At 39.2% G+C, this 19088-nt stretch overlaps 1 pseudogene; it reads left to right on the top strand.

Annotated features, from left to right (window-relative positions):
- Positions 1-277: 277 nt before the first annotated feature.
- On the top strand, positions 278-13971 carry LOC107823277 (uncharacterized; annotated as a pseudogene).
- Positions 13972-19088: the final 5117 nt, after the last annotated feature.

Here is a 19088-nt window from a genome sequence, read left to right as displayed (position 1 = left end):
GAATACCCTCACTGGACACCACGTGCCCCAAGAATGCTACTAAACTGAGCCAAAACTCGCATTTAGAGAACTTTTCATAAAGCTTCTCCTCCCTCAATCTCTGCAATACAACCCTCAAATACTGAGCGTGCTCTTCCTAGCTACGAGAGTACAGCAGGATGTCGTCAATGAATACAACGACAAATGAGTCCAAAGAGGGCTGGAATACACTATTCATCAGATGCATGAACGCTACTGGGGCATTGGTCAGCCCAAAAGACATCACTAAGAACTCATAATGGCCATATCAGGTTCTGAAAGTTGTCTTGAGAATATCTGAATCCCGAATCTTCAGCTGGTGATAACCGGACCTCAAATCAATCTTGGAGAACACCCTCGCTCCCTGAAACTGGTCGAATAAATCATCAATACGAGGCAAAGGATACTTGTTCTTGACTGTGACCTTGTTCAACTGCCTGTAATCAATACGTATTCTCATGGAACCATCCTTCTTTTTCACAAATAGAACCGGTGCACCCCAAGGTGACACACTAGGCCGAATCAACCCCTTATCAAGGAGTTCTTGAAGCTGTTCTTTCAATTCCTTCAACTCCGCCGGTGCCATACGATACGGTGGAATAGAAATGGGCTGAGTGCCCGGCACCAAATCAATACCAAAGTCAATATCCCTGTCAGGCGGCATGCCCGGTAGGTCTGCAGAAAATACATCCAGAAATTCATGTACCACCGGAACAGAATAAATGACAGGAGTCTCTGCACTAACATCCCTCACAAAAGCCAAAAAAGATAGGCAACCCTTCTCAACCATGCGCTGAGCCTTCAAATATGAAATCACCCTACTTGGTACATAATCTACAGAACCGCTCCACTCAACCCTCGAAATTCCCGGCATAGCCAATGTCACCGTCTTAGCGTGACAATCTAGAACAACATGACATGGAGATAACCAATCCATACCCAATATCACATCAAAGTCAACCATACTGAGCAACAATAGATCTACTCGGGTCTCTAGACCCCCAATTATCACCGCACATGACTGATATACGCGGTCCACAATAATAGTATCGCCCACAGGAGTAGATACATGTACAGATGAAACTAAGGACTCACGAGGCATATCCATAAAATGAGCAAAATACGAGGAAACATATGAATACGTGGAACCAGGGTCAAATAATACCGAGGCATCTCTATGACAAACTGAGACAATACCTGTAATCACAGCATCTGAAGCAATAGCATCTGGTCTGGCAGGGAGAGCATAAAAACGGGCCTGGCCACCCCCTGATCTGCCTCCCCCTCTAGTGCAACCCCTAGCTGACTGACCTCCACCACGAGCTGACTGGGCGGATGGTGAGGTAGTTGGTGCTGTAGTCGGAGGCTGACTCCTCTACTGAGATAGACCTCCATGATGACTAGGACACTGCCTCCACATATGCCCAAGCTCCCTACACTCAAAACAACTCCCTGGTGCTGGCGGCGGAAACTGAAAGGAACCCCTAGCATCGGGATGACTGGTAGAAGAACCTGGCATGGAAGAGCCCTGAACAGGTGGAGCACGGGATGAACTCTGAACTGGAAGGGCACTAAGTGATGAGTGGCCCTGATGAGAACTGTGAGAACCATGTCCAGATGATGCACCCCGATGAAATGGCCGAGCTGACTGAGCCTGTCTGAAATGATGACCTCTACCGTGCTGGAACTGACCCCCAAAAGGAGCATCGTTGAATCCACCCTGACCATGAGGCCTCTTGGCTTCCCTCTCAACCCTCTCCTGACCGCGAACCATCTCAATCTACCGAGCAATGTCGACAACCTCATCAAATGTAGCACCTAAAACCCGCTCCCTGGTTATGAAAAACTGTAGTTGATAAGTGAGGCCATCAATAAACCTCATGATCCTCTCTCTGTCCGTGGGAACCAACCAGTTAGCATGACGGGCCAACTCGGAGAACCGCATCTCATACTGCATCACAGACATATCACCCTGGCGGGGCCGCTCAAACTGTCTACGCAGCTCCTCTCTGCGGGATCGAGGCATGAACTTCTCCAAAAAGACCACGGAGAACTGCTGCCAAGTAAGGGGTGTTATGCCAACAGGCCTACGCCTCTCGTAAGTCTCCCACCACCTGAGTGCTGCCCCAGAAAATTGAAAGGTAGTGAATGAGACCCCACAAGTCTCCAAAATACCAGTAGTATGGAGTATCCTCTGACACCTGTCAAAAAAGTCCTGAGCATCCTCTCTCTCTGTGCCACTGAAAGGTGGTGGCTGAAGTCTCCCAAACCTCTCCAACCTACGGTGATCATCCTCAGGCATAGCAGGAACCACATAATCCTGAGCAACAACAACCGGCTGGGCTGGTGGTGCCTCTGGTGTCTGAAGTCCCTAAATAACCTGCTCGGGTGTGCGAGCGACGGGAGTCTGAGTGCCTCCCCTGGCCTGAGAAGTGGTTGCGGCCGTCGAAATAGAGACCGCCTGAGCAAGGCCAGTACACGCTGTCAGAATCTGAGCTAGGGCCTCCTGAAGCCCTGGAATCACAATAGGCACATGTGGTGCCTGAGCTGGTGCATCAACAATTGGAACTTGGTCCTGATCTGGGATAACCGGTGGATCTGTAGGTACTGCCCCAACTGCTTTACGGGCTTCACCTTTGCCCCTACCATGGCCTCTACCGCGGCCTCGGCCTCTCGTGGCCCTGGCTGGTGGTACTGGTGGCTGGCCCTCCTGACCGGTAGTACGGGTCCTCACCATCTGTGAGAGAATGAAACATCAGATGTTTAGTTACTAGAATCAACAGATTTGCACGACAAGAATTCAAGAATGTGGAGTTTCCTAAAGGTTCTGCAGCCTCCTGAAGATAAGTACAGACGTCTCCGTACCGATCCGCAAGACTCTACTAAACCCGCTCATGACTCGTGAGACCTATGTAACCTAGGCTCTGATACCAATCTGTCACGACCCAAAACTAACCCCTGTCGTGATGGCGCCTATCGTGGAACTAGGCAAGCCGACTCATTTCCAAAACAAACCGATATTTTCATTTTAAAGAAAATTTCAAGGTTATTTAACATAAACCTTCATTTAAAGAGTTTAAATCAAAGAAAAACAGAAGTACGGAAAAGAAAAGCCCGACATCGGGGTATCACTAGTCATGAGCATATACTACAATCTGTCTAACAATATCAAGGCTAACTCAGCCCGAAAAATAGATAAATACAACTAGAGGAAGATAGGAGGGAGAAGAGCAGGGGCTGCGATCACCAAACAGCTACCTGGCTATCTCCAAGAAAATCTGCAACCAGAACACTCAATAACTGCTACCGTGTCCAGCTACACCTGGATCTGCACACAACGTGCAGGGAGTAACGTGAGTACGCCAACTCAGTAAGAAACAACAATAAATAAAGACTGAGCAGTAGTGACGAGCAATAAAGCATATAACGTTCATATAAGGAAATCTCAGTAAAATACCACATACTCTTAAAAAAATCAGGATTTGAATCAAACATCTCATTTAAACCCAGTTCCAGTAAAAATAATTTAAAGACTTTTTTTTTCTAATAGTTTTTCAAACAAAGGCTCAATGCAAAGGTGAGCAAAAATGATGAAATCATAAACAACCCCTCGGGCAAAACATCACTCATATACAGCCCCTCGGGGAAACCTCAAAGTCACTCGTGCCACTCGGGCATACCTCACAATCACTCTTGCCACTCGGGCATAACTCACGATCTCTCTTGCCACTCGGGGATACCTCACAATCACTTTTGCCTCCCAGTCACTCAGCACTCGGTACTCGCACTCAGTAGGTACCTGCGCTCACGGGGGTGTGTGTACAGACTCCGGAGAGGCTCCTTCAGCCCAAGCGCTATAATCTGCACGAACAACTCACGTGCGATAATAATAAAGTATGCTGCAGGCGGGCAGCCCCTATCCACACTCATCCTCAAAAATCAGGCCCTCGGCCTCACTCAGTCATAAAGTATGCTGCAGGCGGGCAGCCCCGATCCACACTCATCCTCACAAAATCAGGCCACTCGGGCATTTCAGTAAAACAGGGCATTCGGCCCAAAATATTTATATGCATCAAAATAGAGTCATAAAACTGAGTTATGTGGTAAACAAGTATAAACATGACTGAGTATAGATTTTCAATCAAAACAACAGTGAGAGGATGGTAGGAAACAGCCCCTAAGGGTCCAAACAGCATTGGCGCAAGGCCCAAACATGGCATTCAGCCTAATTTAAAAAAAATTTCTAAAACATATAAATATCAATGGTTTCAATAAAGTATGCAACTTTACAGTTGCTACGGGACGGACCAAGTCACAAATCCCTAACAGTGCACGTCCACATGCCCGTCACCTAGCATGTGCATCACTAAAAATAGTAGAATGATACAAAAATCCGGGGTTTCATACCCTCAGGACTAGATTTACAATCGTTACTTACCTCAAAACGTGAAACTTTTTACTCTGCTGTGCCTTTGCCTCGCAAATCGACCTCCGAATGCCTCGAATCTAGTCACAAATAATTCGTTTCAGTCAATAAAATTCATTAGAATTAATTCCACAAGTTAATAAAGATTTTTTCCATAAAAATCCAAAAATTAGCTCAAAATCACGTCTCGGAACCCAACAAAAGTTACAAAATCCGAAAGCCCATTCAACCACGAGTCTACCCATACCAATTTTACCAAAATTCGACCTCAACTCGACCCTCAAATCTACAAATCTTATTTCCAAATTTCTAAGTTCTAATCTCCGATTTACACCTCAAAATCATGTAATCTAGTCGGATTATTCGATGATAATTCAATATTATGGAGTAGAAATGATCACAAGGGACTTATCTCAAGTTTTCCTTAAAACTATATCAAAAATCGCCTCTCCTCAAGCTCCAATTTGTCAAAAATGGCAAATGGGACGAAGTCCCTGTTTTTATAATTCTGCCCAAACATCCTCGGTTCTGCCTCGATCTTGGCCTTCGATCGAGGTCCTCGATCCTGGGCTCGATCATGCCTTCGATCGTGGCCCTCGACTCTAGGCTCGATCATGGCTTCGATCGTGGCCCTCTACTCTGGGCTTGATCATGGCTTCGATCGTGGCCCTCGACCCTGAGCTCGATCTGGGCTCACATCTGGGCTCGATTTCTGGGCAAAAGCAATTTCCAACAGAAGGAAATTGCAGCAACTGTTCTAGTTTAATTTTTGATCCGTTAACCATTCGAAACTCACCTGAGGCCCTCGGGACCTCAACCAAATATATCAACAAGTCCTAAAATATCATACGAACTTAGTCGAATCCTCAAATCACCTCAAACAACGCTAAAACCATGAATTACACCCCAATTCAAGCCTAATGAACTTTGAAATTTCTAATTTCTATAAACAACTCCGGAACCTAACAAATCACATCCGATTGACCTCAAATTTTGCACACAAGTCCTAAATGACATAACAGAGGTATTTCAATTTTCAGAATCGGATTTCGACCCCGATATCAAAAAGTCAACCCCCGGTCAAACTTCTCAAAAATAAAACTTTCGGCATTTCAAGCCTAATTCCTCTACAGACTTCCAAATAATATTCCGGACACGCTCCTAAGTCCAAAATCACCATACAGAGCTACTGGAATCATCAAAATTCAAATCCGAGGTCGTTTACACATAGGTCTATATCCGGTCCACTTTTCTAACATAAAATTTATAATTATGAGACTAAGTGTCTCATTTCACTTCGAGTTCCTTCCGGACTCAAACCAACTAACCCGATATAACATAATATAGCTGAATAATATAAAAAGAAGTAGGAATAGGGAAAACGGGGTTATAACTCTCGAAACGACCGGCTGTGTCGTTACAATTTCTAATGAAGAGCTTGAATTCCTCGAAAAGAGGGGGATTTGTATCACGTGTTTTATACTTGTTTATTTCATTTATTTACTCTGCCTCATATTTGCTACCCTTTTACTGTACCTTATGTTGTTGGACTACAAGTGAGTGTCGATGTCGACCCCTCGTCACTACTTCTCTGGGGTTAGGCTAGATACTTACTGGGTACACGTTGCTTACGTACTCATGCTACACTTGCTGCACATTCTTTTTGTGCAGGTACATATGTTACTAGTGGCCTTGAGAGAGCAGAGACGTGTATGCATACAGGGACTTACGTGAGCTGCATTCCACATTACGACCCGCAGCCAGCAGAGTCTCCTTCAGAGTATTTATATTTCCCCTGTCCAAGTTTGTATTCTGGACAGATGCTGTATTTTATTTTACATTCCTAGTTGATGCTCATGCACTTGTGATACCGGGTTTTGGGGTGAATATGAGTTGTTTTGTATTGAAATTTGTTGAAGATATTATCATTTACTCTGTAAATTTCATCCTCTACTGCTTAATGGAAGGAAAAATATGGTTTCAAAATATTAAAACTAGAACCAAATTAAGTATTTAGTGTTGGCTTGCCTGACAGCGATGTCCGGTGCCATCACGACCTTTAATGGATTTTGGGTCGTGACAACATGGTATCAGAGCACTAGGTTCACTTAGGTCTCACGAGTCATGAGCGAGTCTAGTAGAGTCTTGCAGATCGGCACAGAGACGTTTGTACCTATCTTCGATAGGCTACAGGACTGTTAGGAGCACTTCCCTTCTTGATTCCTCATCATGTGATTTGATTCCTTTGAGGCTTGTGTAAGGGTGGCAAGTGGGCCGGGCCCGGTCCTAAGTGGGCTTCGCGGGCCCGGTCCTAAGTGGGTCATTCCCAAGTGGTCCGGTCCTATGCGGTCCGGTCCTAAACGGTCCCGGGCTTTGCGGGCTTATTGCTGGAACTGGCTCGGGATCGGGACCACGAACTAACGGTCTCGGATTAAGTGGGCCGGTCCCGGGCCTAAGTGGGCCTAAACGGGCCTAAGTGGGCCCAACAGATACTTTCTATTTTTAATTTTGTTTTTAATAGAAGTTAGAGAAAAAAATGGTAATAAAGATATATAAGCTATATTCGATTTATATACTATATATACATCTTAAAATATATATATACTATATTATATATACATAGTATATAAGCCATATTTGATAGTATACATCTTAAAATATACTATATATACATCTTAAGATATACTATATATACATAGTATACTAGATATACTAGATATATATATATAGTATAGTATAGTAGATCTTAAGATATATATACATCTTAAGATATATAAGCTATATTCGATATATATATATATATATAAGCTTATATATATAATATAATTCGATTTACTATATATACATCTTTTAAGATATGTATATATATTGAATATATCGAATATATAGTATAGTATATACTTAAGCTCTGATACCATTTTAACAGGATCAGGTAAAATATTTACTGTCGGACCGTGGTATGACCACCAGTTTAGAAACCAATTAGGAATAGCCTCTGCCCGGTATATTTCAATACTCAACCCAATCTGCAATTATCTCTATCTGATGTTAATATACTTGATGCTTTAACATTAAATGTGAAAACGCATGGTTATAATTATGCATCTGGTTCTGAACTTATATGTTTATCGTATAGAATCTATTTTAAATTGCTATCTACGTTAAACCCCAGATGTAAATTATACGATACATCTGATCAGACTATATTAGTGGAAACGAAGTTTACAAAGTCTAAGGTTACCACGAGAAGACCTATTAAGTGGGAAGAAATTAATTTTTCAACTACATGGACTTTGGATTCGGTTATATCCCCCAATCAAATAACTAATGCTGTCAGTAATACTGAGTATTCTCATATTACTCAAAATTCGGATGGTAGGATTTGCATTCAGTTTGATGATAATAGTTCCACTTATAGTAGACAGTCATTTTCTAATAATAGACTGTTGCCTACTATTAGTTCTAGTTATAACAGACATTCCTTTACTAGTCGTAGACTGTTGCCTGATATTCAACACATTTCTCCTGTTGAACCAGTCTATGGACCAGCTAGAAATCGTGCTGCATCTTTACACACAATTTCTACTAAAGTAGGTGATAAACCTGTTGAAAGGGTTAAGATTAACCCCAAAACAAATATTGTTCAGGAAAATGATAATAGTTTTGATAAGGATATTCCTTCTACGTCCGAGATAGATTTTGACCCAAATGATGTTTAAATAATTCCACACCAAATTGATTTTAGTCCAGGGTCACAAGCTAGAGGTTATATTCAAAAAGAATTTTTCAGTGATAAATGAAACCGGTTTAAAACTTGGTTTTTTGATACTTATAGTAAAGAGGATTTAAACAATATTTCTCAAGAATTTTATGAAACTTGTACTTTACATAATCAAATTATATATTTTGTTCCTTGGTTTATAGCCACATATTTACCACTTTTTATAAAAGTTTTGGAAAGATCTTATAAAGACGGGAGTGGCAATATTACTAAAGCCATTTACCCTTCTCAAGCACCTTTTATTTTACCTAATAATACAGATATTACTTTTACTGCATTTCAAAAATTTATTGATGAAGATGTTGCTGCAGTCAGCATCGCAGAAATTAATAAATTAATTTCTCAAAATAATTATTTGAGCTTATATGTTAAAGTTTTGGGAGAACAGATTAGTTTTCTTGATAAAAAACTTGATGATTTAATAGTTTTGATAAAAGATATGAGTACTAGCAAGAAAATAACTGATATTGCCTCTACTTCAGGAAGCAAATCAGGAGCTCAAATTGTTCTTACTCATGTTCAAAGACCCCCTGAGATTCAGGATTTTAAATTTAAATCTTTAAATGATTTAGAAGAACTTCGTGATAAAAAATTATCCGGTTTGAATATCAAACCTATTGATTTATCAAAAGATTTTGCTGATAAATTGGATACTACTTTTGATTATAAAAATGATATTTTGTCAGAGTTTAATAAACTCAGAAGTTACCCCAAAAAGAATAGTAAGTTTGCGGATAGCAGATACGCTGATAAACCCAGAATGCAAACTTATTATTACAATCGTCCAACTCCTCAAGATGTTTTAATAGAGGAACGTAATTGGAATCAGACTAATACGTCTTACAGTGGTTCCGAAATTTACGAATGGAATCTTGATGGATTAACTGATAGACAATTGACTATTCTTGTACATAGAATGCTTATGTATGCAACTATCTGTAAAAGTGTGAAAAATACAGATAGAAATATTTGCAAAATGATTGTTGCATGTTTTACTGGCCAACTTCGTGGTTGGTGGGATAATTATTTGACTATCGAAGAAAGAGCAATGGTTATTAATGCTCAAGCCACTGACGAAGGAGTTGATAACTTAGGCATGGCCCTAGTGGCAAATAGAGAAGATGCTGTTTATACTCTTATTCTTACTATATTAGAACACTTCAACGGTAGATTTACCAACCAGAATGAGACAGTCCGTACTCTCCTTAATGGCCTTAGATGTAAGACCTTAGGTGAGTTTAGATGGTATAAAGACACTTTTATGAGTAGAGTGATGGAACTACCAGAGAATAAGCTTGAACATTGGAAAGCTAAGTTTATAGATGGCCTTCCCTCTTTATTTGCTGAAAGAGTTAGAAAGATTTTAAGAGGTAGTTATGGTGAAATTCCATACAGAGACTATACCTATGGTAAGTTGATAGGAATTTGCACACAGGAATGGTTAAACCTGTGTAATGAATTAAGATTGTCCAGACAGCTTAAAATGGATAAGCTTAAGGAAAGAAACCAATTAGGGGACTTTTGCACCCAGTTCGGTTTACCCGGTTTACCCGAGACTTCTACTCATAAGAAGAAGAAACATAAGTATCATAGATACCCCAACCAAGACAGTCCTTATAGGAGAAAGAGATCTAGATATAGATCCAAAGAGGAACGAGAAGCTAAGAAAGCCCATCGCAAGTCTACTAGATTTACCAAAAATAGGTCTAAGAGAGATCTTGCTGACATTAAGTGTTATAAGTGTGGTAAATTTGGCCATATAGCCCCGAATTGTAAGCTTCAAAAGCTGAAAACCTTAGGACTAGACGATGAGTTACGTGATAAGGTTTATGATTTGTTATACACTTTTGGATCAGAATCTGATTATTATTCTGAGTCAGAATCAGAAGCTGAAATAGATTTACTTGATTTATCTGATAGTGATAAAAATGTTGATAATACTTGTACAATTTGCAAAGGTGATACATGTACTTGTGATGATGATGAATTTTATAAATTGCAATCACAATTTCAAGATCTAAACGTGAAAACTGTTACATCTGATAATGTAATAGAACTTTTAAAAGAAGTTACTGATGAAAAACTTCGTGAAAAAATTATTAATTTGGCTGCCAGTTCAAGTTCCAATTCAAGTTCTAGTTTTGCAAAACCTTTTGAAAAAGAATTTGAATATTTTCCGCCTTATTCTTTACTAGAGGTTAATAACCGTCTTTTAAATAAAAATGCAACTCCAGCAAGAGATTCTTCTTTCGATGATTTAAAGGTTGAAATTGAAAACTTGAAATGAGAGATCAAATCTCTTAAACAAAATCAAATGATTTGTGATCATAGGATTACTCAGATTGAGAAAATCAATTCTCCAGCTGAGAAATCTAATGATAAAAACAAAGGTATTTCTGAAAATGATATTGAAGAAAAACCTATTAGTTTTGATCCTAAACATGATATGTTTTTAGGAATGATGCAAATTATTACTGCTCATTAATGGTATATCAAATGTACTATTCTCATTGATAATAGTTTTTCTATTACAAACATTGCCATGATTGATAGTGGAGCAGATGTTAGCTGCATTCAGGAAGGTTTAATTCCTATGAAATATTTTCAAAAAACTACTCATATGGTTAGATCTGCATCCGGACATGCTTTAGATATAAAGTATAAACTTCCTAATATAGGTATATGTCAGAATAAAGTCTGTATTCCTCACTTCTTTTTCTTAGTTAAAAACCAGTTATACCCTCCAATTATACTTGGAACACCGTTTATTAACGTCATTTATCCTTTTACTAGCATAGACTCGAAAGGTTTTACTGCTACTTATAAGGATAAAGAGATAAGTTATACTTTTGTTACAGATCCAGTAACTAGAGATATTAATGCTTTAATTGATATGAAGCAGAAACATATTGATTCTTTGCAGTTAGAATTGTTTAGTATGAATATATTTGATACTTTAAATTCTACTAAAGTATAGGAAAAGATCAAATTGATTTCCGAAAATATTGCTATTGATATTTGTGCAGAACATCCCAGTGCTTTTTGGAATAGAAAAAACATATTGTCACTCTGCCTTATGAAGATAATTTCTCTGAGGATGATATTCCTACTAAATCTCGACCTTGTCAAATGAACGTGGAATTGGTGGAATTCTGCAAAAAAGAGATTGATAGCTTGTTACAAAAGGGTTTGATAAAACCCTCAAAATCTCCTTGGTCTTGCACAGCTTTTTATGTTAATAATGCAGCTGAAAAGGAACGTGGTATTCCTAGATTGGTCATTAATTATAAACACTTGAATAAATATTTGAAGTGGGTTAGGTATCCTATTCCCAATAAAAGAGATTTATTATCTAGATTATATGATGCCAATATATTTTCAAAATTCGATTTAAAATCTGGATATTGGCAGATTCAAATATTCAAAGAACATACTTATAGAACTGCTTTTAATGTTCCATTTGGGCAATATGAATGGAATGTTATGCCTTTTGGTTTGAAGAATGCTCCTTCTGAATTCCAAAAAATTATGAATGATATTTTCAACCCTTATCTAGACTTTATCATTGTTTATATCGATGACATTTTGGTATTTTCCAAAACACTTGAAATGCATATTAAGCATTTAGATATTTTTAAAAGAATTGTTATACAAAATGGTTTGGTTATCTCAAAACAAAAAATGAGTTTACTCCAAACTAACATTCGATTTTTAAGACATTATATTTATCAAGGAAAGATTACTCCTATTCAAAGATCGATCGATTTTGCTTCAAAATTTTCCGATGTTATTACTGATAGAACTCAGTTACAAAGATTTTTGGGAAGTTTAAATTATATATCGCCTTTTTATAAAGATTTGTCGCGTTATTTAGCCCCCTTATATGATAGGCTAAAAAAGAATTATAAAAACCCTTGGACTGATAGTCATACTACTTTGGTTACAAATATTAAGCAACGTGTTAAATCTTTACCTTGCTTAACCCTTGCTAAGCTTGCATGGCAAAAGATTATCGAGACTGATGCGTCCAATATTGGTTACGGAGGGATTTTGAAACAAATAAATCCCAATAATAAGCATGAATATCTAATTAGATTTTACTCTGGTAAATGGTCTGAAGCCCAGAGAAAATACGCTACTGTGGCACATGAAATGTTAACCATAGTATAATGTGTTTTAAAATTTCAAGATGATTTATACAATCAAAAGTTTTTAATAAAAACTGACGCACAATCTGTTAAATATATGTTTAATAAAGACTTTAAACATGATGCCTCAAAAATGATATTTGCAAGATGGCAGGCTCAATTAGCCCCTTTTGATTTTGAAATACAATATAAAAAGGGAATTGATAATTCTCTGCCAGATTTCTTATCTCGTGAATATTTACAGGATGGAACCCCCCTGGGGTAGGGGAAGAGGTAGAGGTTGGGGAAGATCATCCCCACAGTCAAGAGGAAGATCATCACCTTCAGGATCGTCATACGGATCCACATCAAACTCCCCAGTTATACAAATGGGAAGAAAGAGTTTAACCAATGAGAGGATATCTCTCAGAGAAGAATCATCGATCGGACCATCCGTCCATCTGGAAGATATTCCAGAAGATAGTCCGTTATACGCACATTTGCAGGCATATTTGACTGCTCAAAAATAGAAAGATACTTCTGTTAAGCAAAGTGATACTTTTGCTTACATTACAAAAGATGACAATGATGATATCAAGTCATTTGATAAATGGATTGTATTATCCGGGTGAGTCATACAAAACCCGCTCTTATTATGAAACAATGCTCATCAGTACTGGCAGTGCAGAGTTTCAGCACTTTTCTGCTTATAGTACAGACGAGAACGTTTATAACTTCTCAAAGATTATAATTAAACAAATTATATCTGTTGAAGACTGGGGTATATCTACAATGAAAGAAAGGCAGATAAGCCTTAACAAATCTCGAATGAATTTTACCTATTGGGATTATATCCAGGCATTTGATAAAGTGTTATACTACAATAATTATCGACACAAACATACTTGGTTTATTAAAGTATGTGCAAAGATATTTGCAGAGGCTATTCCTAATTGGTTTCTAAATTGGTGGTCATACCACGGTCCGATAGTAAAAATTTTACCTGATCCATTTCTCATGTTATACAAAGAATGGATAAAAATTTCCCCTTTTATAAACAATTTATACCACTCAGATCATATCTGTTACCCAGAAAACATTGACCAGATTTATTTCTTTCTGGAATTCTCTATTCCCTGGATTCATAAATGGACTCCAGAAGTTGGATTTACCGAAGAACAAATCCCATGCTTATACAGGACCTTTTACAATAACTTTTGGGATAAATTAATGAAAAAGGATCCCAAAACAAGACATTATATGGTCAAGAACTCTTGGATTCAATCAAAACAAAAATCCAAGAATATTCCAGTAAACCTCAGAAAGAGGTAATAGATGACAGCTCAGTACGGCATATTGCCAGAAAGATCTCCTTTCAGGAAGGAGATAAAGAAGAAATGATTAACAACTACTTGGAAGAAGTCAAAAGAAATTTACTTCGTTCCATTAATCAATATGAGAAATCAGACACTTCTATGCAGAGTGAAACCAGCAACGATGATATCGCTGAAGATTCTCAGCCCTTTGAATCAGAGAAAATATTATCTGAAGAAGATTTGCAAGATGCGGAAGAATTCATCCGCAAAATGAAAGAATCAGACAAAAGACCAGTACCGTGAAACAGTTGGACCCACAGCATAGTAATGAGCCGGACCCACAGCATAGTGAAGCCGCCGGACCCACTCAAACAGTAGATACACTGTTCATCAATAGTAGATACACTGTTCATTAACAGTAGAAAACTGTTTTGTATAGTAAAAATACTGTAACAGGGACCCACGGGACCCACTTTTACAGTTCATAGATTCTTTTATTTTCTATATATACGTTTCATTCGTTCAGAAGAAAGGGAAGGAAGCGAGACCCTCTCTCTCTAGAATTCTCTCTCTCTCTCTCTCTCTCTTCAAAGTGTAATTAAGAGTTTGTAGTTTGTAGCTTGTAATAGAAGAACAAAGTAAATAAAGGGTCTTCAGTTCTTCATCTTCAGGCCTTGCATCCCGGCCAAAAGGTACTGATTTCTTTCTTAGTTAGTTTTCCTTCTAGTCTCTCCTCTCTGGCCGTGACGATGTCCGGCTAAGAGACTTCATATCTTTGTTGAGTATCTAACTTCTCTCTTATATAAACCATGAAAGAGACGACATCTATTAAAATATAAATAAACTTTATATATAGATTTTTGACTTGGTGTCAAGATGGTTGGTACAGTCTAATATAGCACTACTCTTATTGGCTTTGCCTTAGTGGCTTCGTCTAGCCAGCCGTGAACCTTAGCCCGATTAAAGGAGTTGAAAAGGGCATCTTCTTTCACGGTTAGAACTGCTAGATACATGGGCTCAATAAAAGTATGTATTATATTATGACAGGCCCCTTGCTTGAGTAAAAGTTTTAACCTTCCATACAGTCATTAAACTATATATAAAATTCAAGTATATTTCAATTCTTATATCCTTACTGATTGTGCGGATTACCGTCAGTCTTTAAATATAAGGGTACTGAATTAGCTAGATTAAGAATTCTCAAGTTTGTTAAAATAGAAATCTTTAACTGGTGGAAACCTCGGTGGACATATAAATGTCAGCAGAGGTGCGAAACAATTCCAGTTCCCAGTCAAACAGTGATTTCTGTTTTAGCTTAGTTGAGAAGGCCGTACGAAAATATCTAGCTTTATCTTTAGGGTGTAGCAATATGTGTCTAGTCAAACTCCCCCCCGACTTCCAACATATTGAAAAACTAACTCTTTGCCACAAGTTTTACACTTAGCCCTATTTTTCTCTTAGTTGAGTAAACAATTGCCAAACAAGAGATGTTTCTGCCCGTTTAGAAGGTTGTCTAGAAAAAGTAGGGGCACTAACAGGAGGGTCAGACGGGGGATCATCTGGATTATTATTAGTTGGGTTAACTTCAGGAGCATGACTAGTGGGTGTATCATCATCCGGTTGCGTTTCATCAAAATCTATTTCTTTATCATCATTTTCATCAATAATTGGATTACCATAAAGAGCATTCATATATTCATGGTTTAATTGTTCACCGGGTGCAATATTATGGCAAAATTAACTCTCGGTAAATTGTAATAAACTATTATCGCTATCAAGAATAGGAGGTGTAGGACGGGTAACAGGTTTGGGTCGGGGAGCTGGGGAAAGTGGAGGAGGAACAGATTGGCCACTAGATTCACCACTCTTCGATTTTGCCTCATTTTTACTAAACATATTTTTTAAGGAATAAGCCATCTTAATTAATCAAGCAAAGTAAATAAAACAAACAAAATTATAATATTAAAACTTAAGAGTTGGAACGAGTTTACCGAATTGACGAACAACTTGTTGGAAATTGATTATCGTTGAAGACTTCAATTCACCAACTTCACAATTATTTCACAAATTGTAACAATAAAGTAAGCAATAGTAGCAATTATAGAAGTAAATTAGAGAGAGATTGTGATAGATTGATGATTTTGTAAGAAAAAATGAAATAATGATGGGGTATTTATAGTTGAAAATAGGGAAAAAGTGTAATTATAAAAAGTTTGGGATTAAAACAAAGTTGGGGGGGTTAAATGGCTATTTTATAAATAGCCAACGGCTATTTTTGACAGCCCAACGGCTAATTTTTTTTAAAAAAAATAGCCGTTGGGACCGTTTGGCCCGCTAAGGGACCGGTCCGGTTCCGGGCCCTGGCGGGCTATACGGTCCCGGGCCTGACGGGCCCAAATCATAGGACCGGCCCACAAGACCGAACCAGGCCCGCTAAAACCGGGCCAAACGGTCCTGGCCCATTTAGCCCGTTTGGCCCGTTTGGCCTGCGGTCCCGGGCTTGGACCGGCCCACTTGCCACCCTTAGGCTTGTGCCTTCATTTCTTTCCTATTCAATCTTATGCGGCGTGAAGCGCTTGTTATAAATTAGGAATCGAGGAATTTAAATGATACTACAGATGTGGTGCAGGATGTTTCTCCCTGCGTATTTGCTTTGGGCTATTATTGTCGCCTTATGGAATGTCGCTTTGTCGTGTAGTGTATGTGTAATGATAGGGTTCTTGCCTATGCGTCGAAGCAGTGAATGACTTGGAAGGAGGTTCACTCAGTGCATGATTCAGAGATTCAGTATTTTATTCCCGGCCGAGGAAAGGTAATCGTACTATGAATGTTCAGGTTTAGGGTTGATGGAGTAATGAGGCTTGATATTTTCGAGCGTGGTAGAGTTCTCAATTATGATGTGGTGTTATCGCCTTGTTAATTGCATTAAGGTTCACCGGTGTTATGGTCTTCTTCAATTTGCCTTCGGGACAGGGTGTTGTGAAATGGTGCCTGAGATGCGGTTGTCAGAGATAACAGAGTGTAGCGATTTCGGAATTGAACTGGTACTTCTAGTATTTATGGCTCAAGAAAGATGATCTTCTAAGAGGTTTAGAGTTGGTGGCGACTTATGTGATCGAATGTTACAGAAATGGATCCGGGTTTGGAGCAGCAATTCGGCAGCGAAGGATGAGGAATGACATGTGGGAAGTGTCTTGCGGTGGTTGAATTGTTAGGAGGTCAAGTGTGAAAAGTAGAAGTCGAGTAGTTGCTTATAGGAGAGGGTTTAACCATAGTGAGAGAGTGGCAGAGTAGCATATGGGTTCTGTGGTAGGATAGCCATACGCCTTGAGGCAAGCTTAGAGCAATTTGGGAACCGTGATCGGCAGTGACTAGGACCATGGATTTTATTTGAATGCAACATGACTTCGAGTTTGGAATGCGTTGTTAGACTTTTAGCTGATGTCAATGGGGAAGGAGGAACCTTGGCGGGTCCCAAGGTTATGTAATTGTAGCTTCAAGCTAAGTGGGAGAGCCCCACCGTCTATGATTGGATTGCGTAGTTGTCAACTTGTGCGGTTTCTGATTATCGGTGTATTGATGTGTTATTACGACTAAGGAAGGAAAACATCAGTGGTAACTTGAGTAAAGGATTTGAGAAATGTGTGCTATCTTTGGCCTTATCGGTTCATTTTCAGGTCTTGGGTAGACTCAGAGTCTATGCTTCGTGTGGATATGATGTATAAGGAAAGGAATTCAACCGGTTGCTTCTTCGAGGGGGTGTTCATGTGCTAGCAGAGCCTTGGAGTTTGATTATATTTGGGGTCAATTCAGAGTGGGTGACTCTCAACAATGGTTCTAGTGGGTTCAAAGATTCAAAGTGCGATGCCTAAGAATTTCGAGCCAGTAGTATGGTTAAGTATTGAGCTGTTGCAGTGGATTATGAAAAGTGGCTTGGAGTGTTCTACGTTACCTTAGGTCTGCGGTGTGGCATTGGAGGAAAGGGAGAAAATAACTTCGGATTCATGGAAGAATTTTCAGAATAGGTGTTCCAATTGAAGATGCGAATATGCGCATAAGGAGGGTATGAGATGGTTCGTGGGTTTTGGAGACAATGTGGTCTCGTGATATAAGGTCACTTAGGATGAGTGCGGATTGGGTTCATGATGTTTTGAATGGAGCTATTATTATTATTATTATTATTTCTAGGGCAAGTCTCGAGTAAATTAAAAGAAGTGGCTCGGTTGGTAATGGTTGAATCAACACGGTTATGGCAGCGACCAGTTTCTCCAGCGTGAAGTTATACATGTAGTTTGTGGTTGTACACTTGGGTTTGAGCGCCACCACAACTTGGTTGATTTGGGAGGTATTCAACTCGTATGACTTTGTTATGTAAAGGGATTTTCGGAAGAGTTATGGCAGTTTAGATTACGATATGAGGTTATATTTTATGTGGTTTGGGAATTAGGTTGCGTGTTGCATTGGTTCTTTCGAAATGAGCTAAGTAAAAGGTTTCTATATGATGAAGTGTTTATCCTATTAGTGGATCAGGGGTTATTATGGAATTCTGGTACTCTCACGTATTGGAATGTTAGGTGCAGTGAGCGGCATGGGAAATTAGAAGATGAGGATCAAGGTTGCGATTCGGTGTTGATAAGAATGTCACGAGCTCGGATGATCAGGGAAGAATTCAGATGGTTAGAATCAGCTGGTATTGTCTTTAGCGTCACCTGAGATCGGTGTCTTATTTAAGAGGCTTTGTGTACTGATTTGCAGCTTCTTGATTTGCTTTACAGCGTTAGTGTGACCGGTGGTATGGATGTGCAGACTTATTACCTGGTACGGAGGGTCGTGGGAGTATATCCCACCGGAAGATTGTATAAGTGTGACATGTAGTCACTTGATTGGTTAAAGATTTAAAACCAAATATGGAGATTGTGGTACTATCGCTAATGTAAGAATTTATGCCTGAAGGGCGCTCGGTTCATTTGGTTGTGGAATGTGGAAGTTTATTCCGGATTTGACGGCTGTTCTTATGTGTCGTGAATAGGTCATTGTGGGTCCTTGAGGGGCTACTTAGTCAAGCATGGTATGATCAGAATCGGTTTGAGGTCCGTGGATGGATCTAAATGTGAATGTGGGTTCTATATCAGGCTGGATGTGCTCATCTCAGCATAACGTTGTTTTCAGAAGGGCCTTCGGGCCTTGGATGTTATTTCTGTCATCAACTATTTCGTGTAATATATATTATACCAAGTGGGTTATGAGGTGGTTTGATTATTCGCACTAGTATTGAGATCCCGTATGGTTTGTGGTATTATGTGAGCAGGATGGCTCTCGAGATGCAGATCATATATCGCACCTTAGTTGTGCTTGAGTTTTGTAGCGCGTGACACTACCCGTCTCCCCAGGATTTGTATTATGCACTTGGCGTGCTTATG

The sequence above is a fragment of the Nicotiana tabacum genome, chromosome 15 (assembly GCF_000715075.1).
Source record: "Nicotiana tabacum cultivar K326 chromosome 15, ASM71507v2, whole genome shotgun sequence".
Classification (NCBI taxonomy): domain Eukaryota; kingdom Viridiplantae; phylum Streptophyta; class Magnoliopsida; order Solanales; family Solanaceae; genus Nicotiana; species Nicotiana tabacum.
Note: the sequence above shows the minus strand (reverse complement) of the source record. Positions and strands in the feature narration are given on the sequence as shown.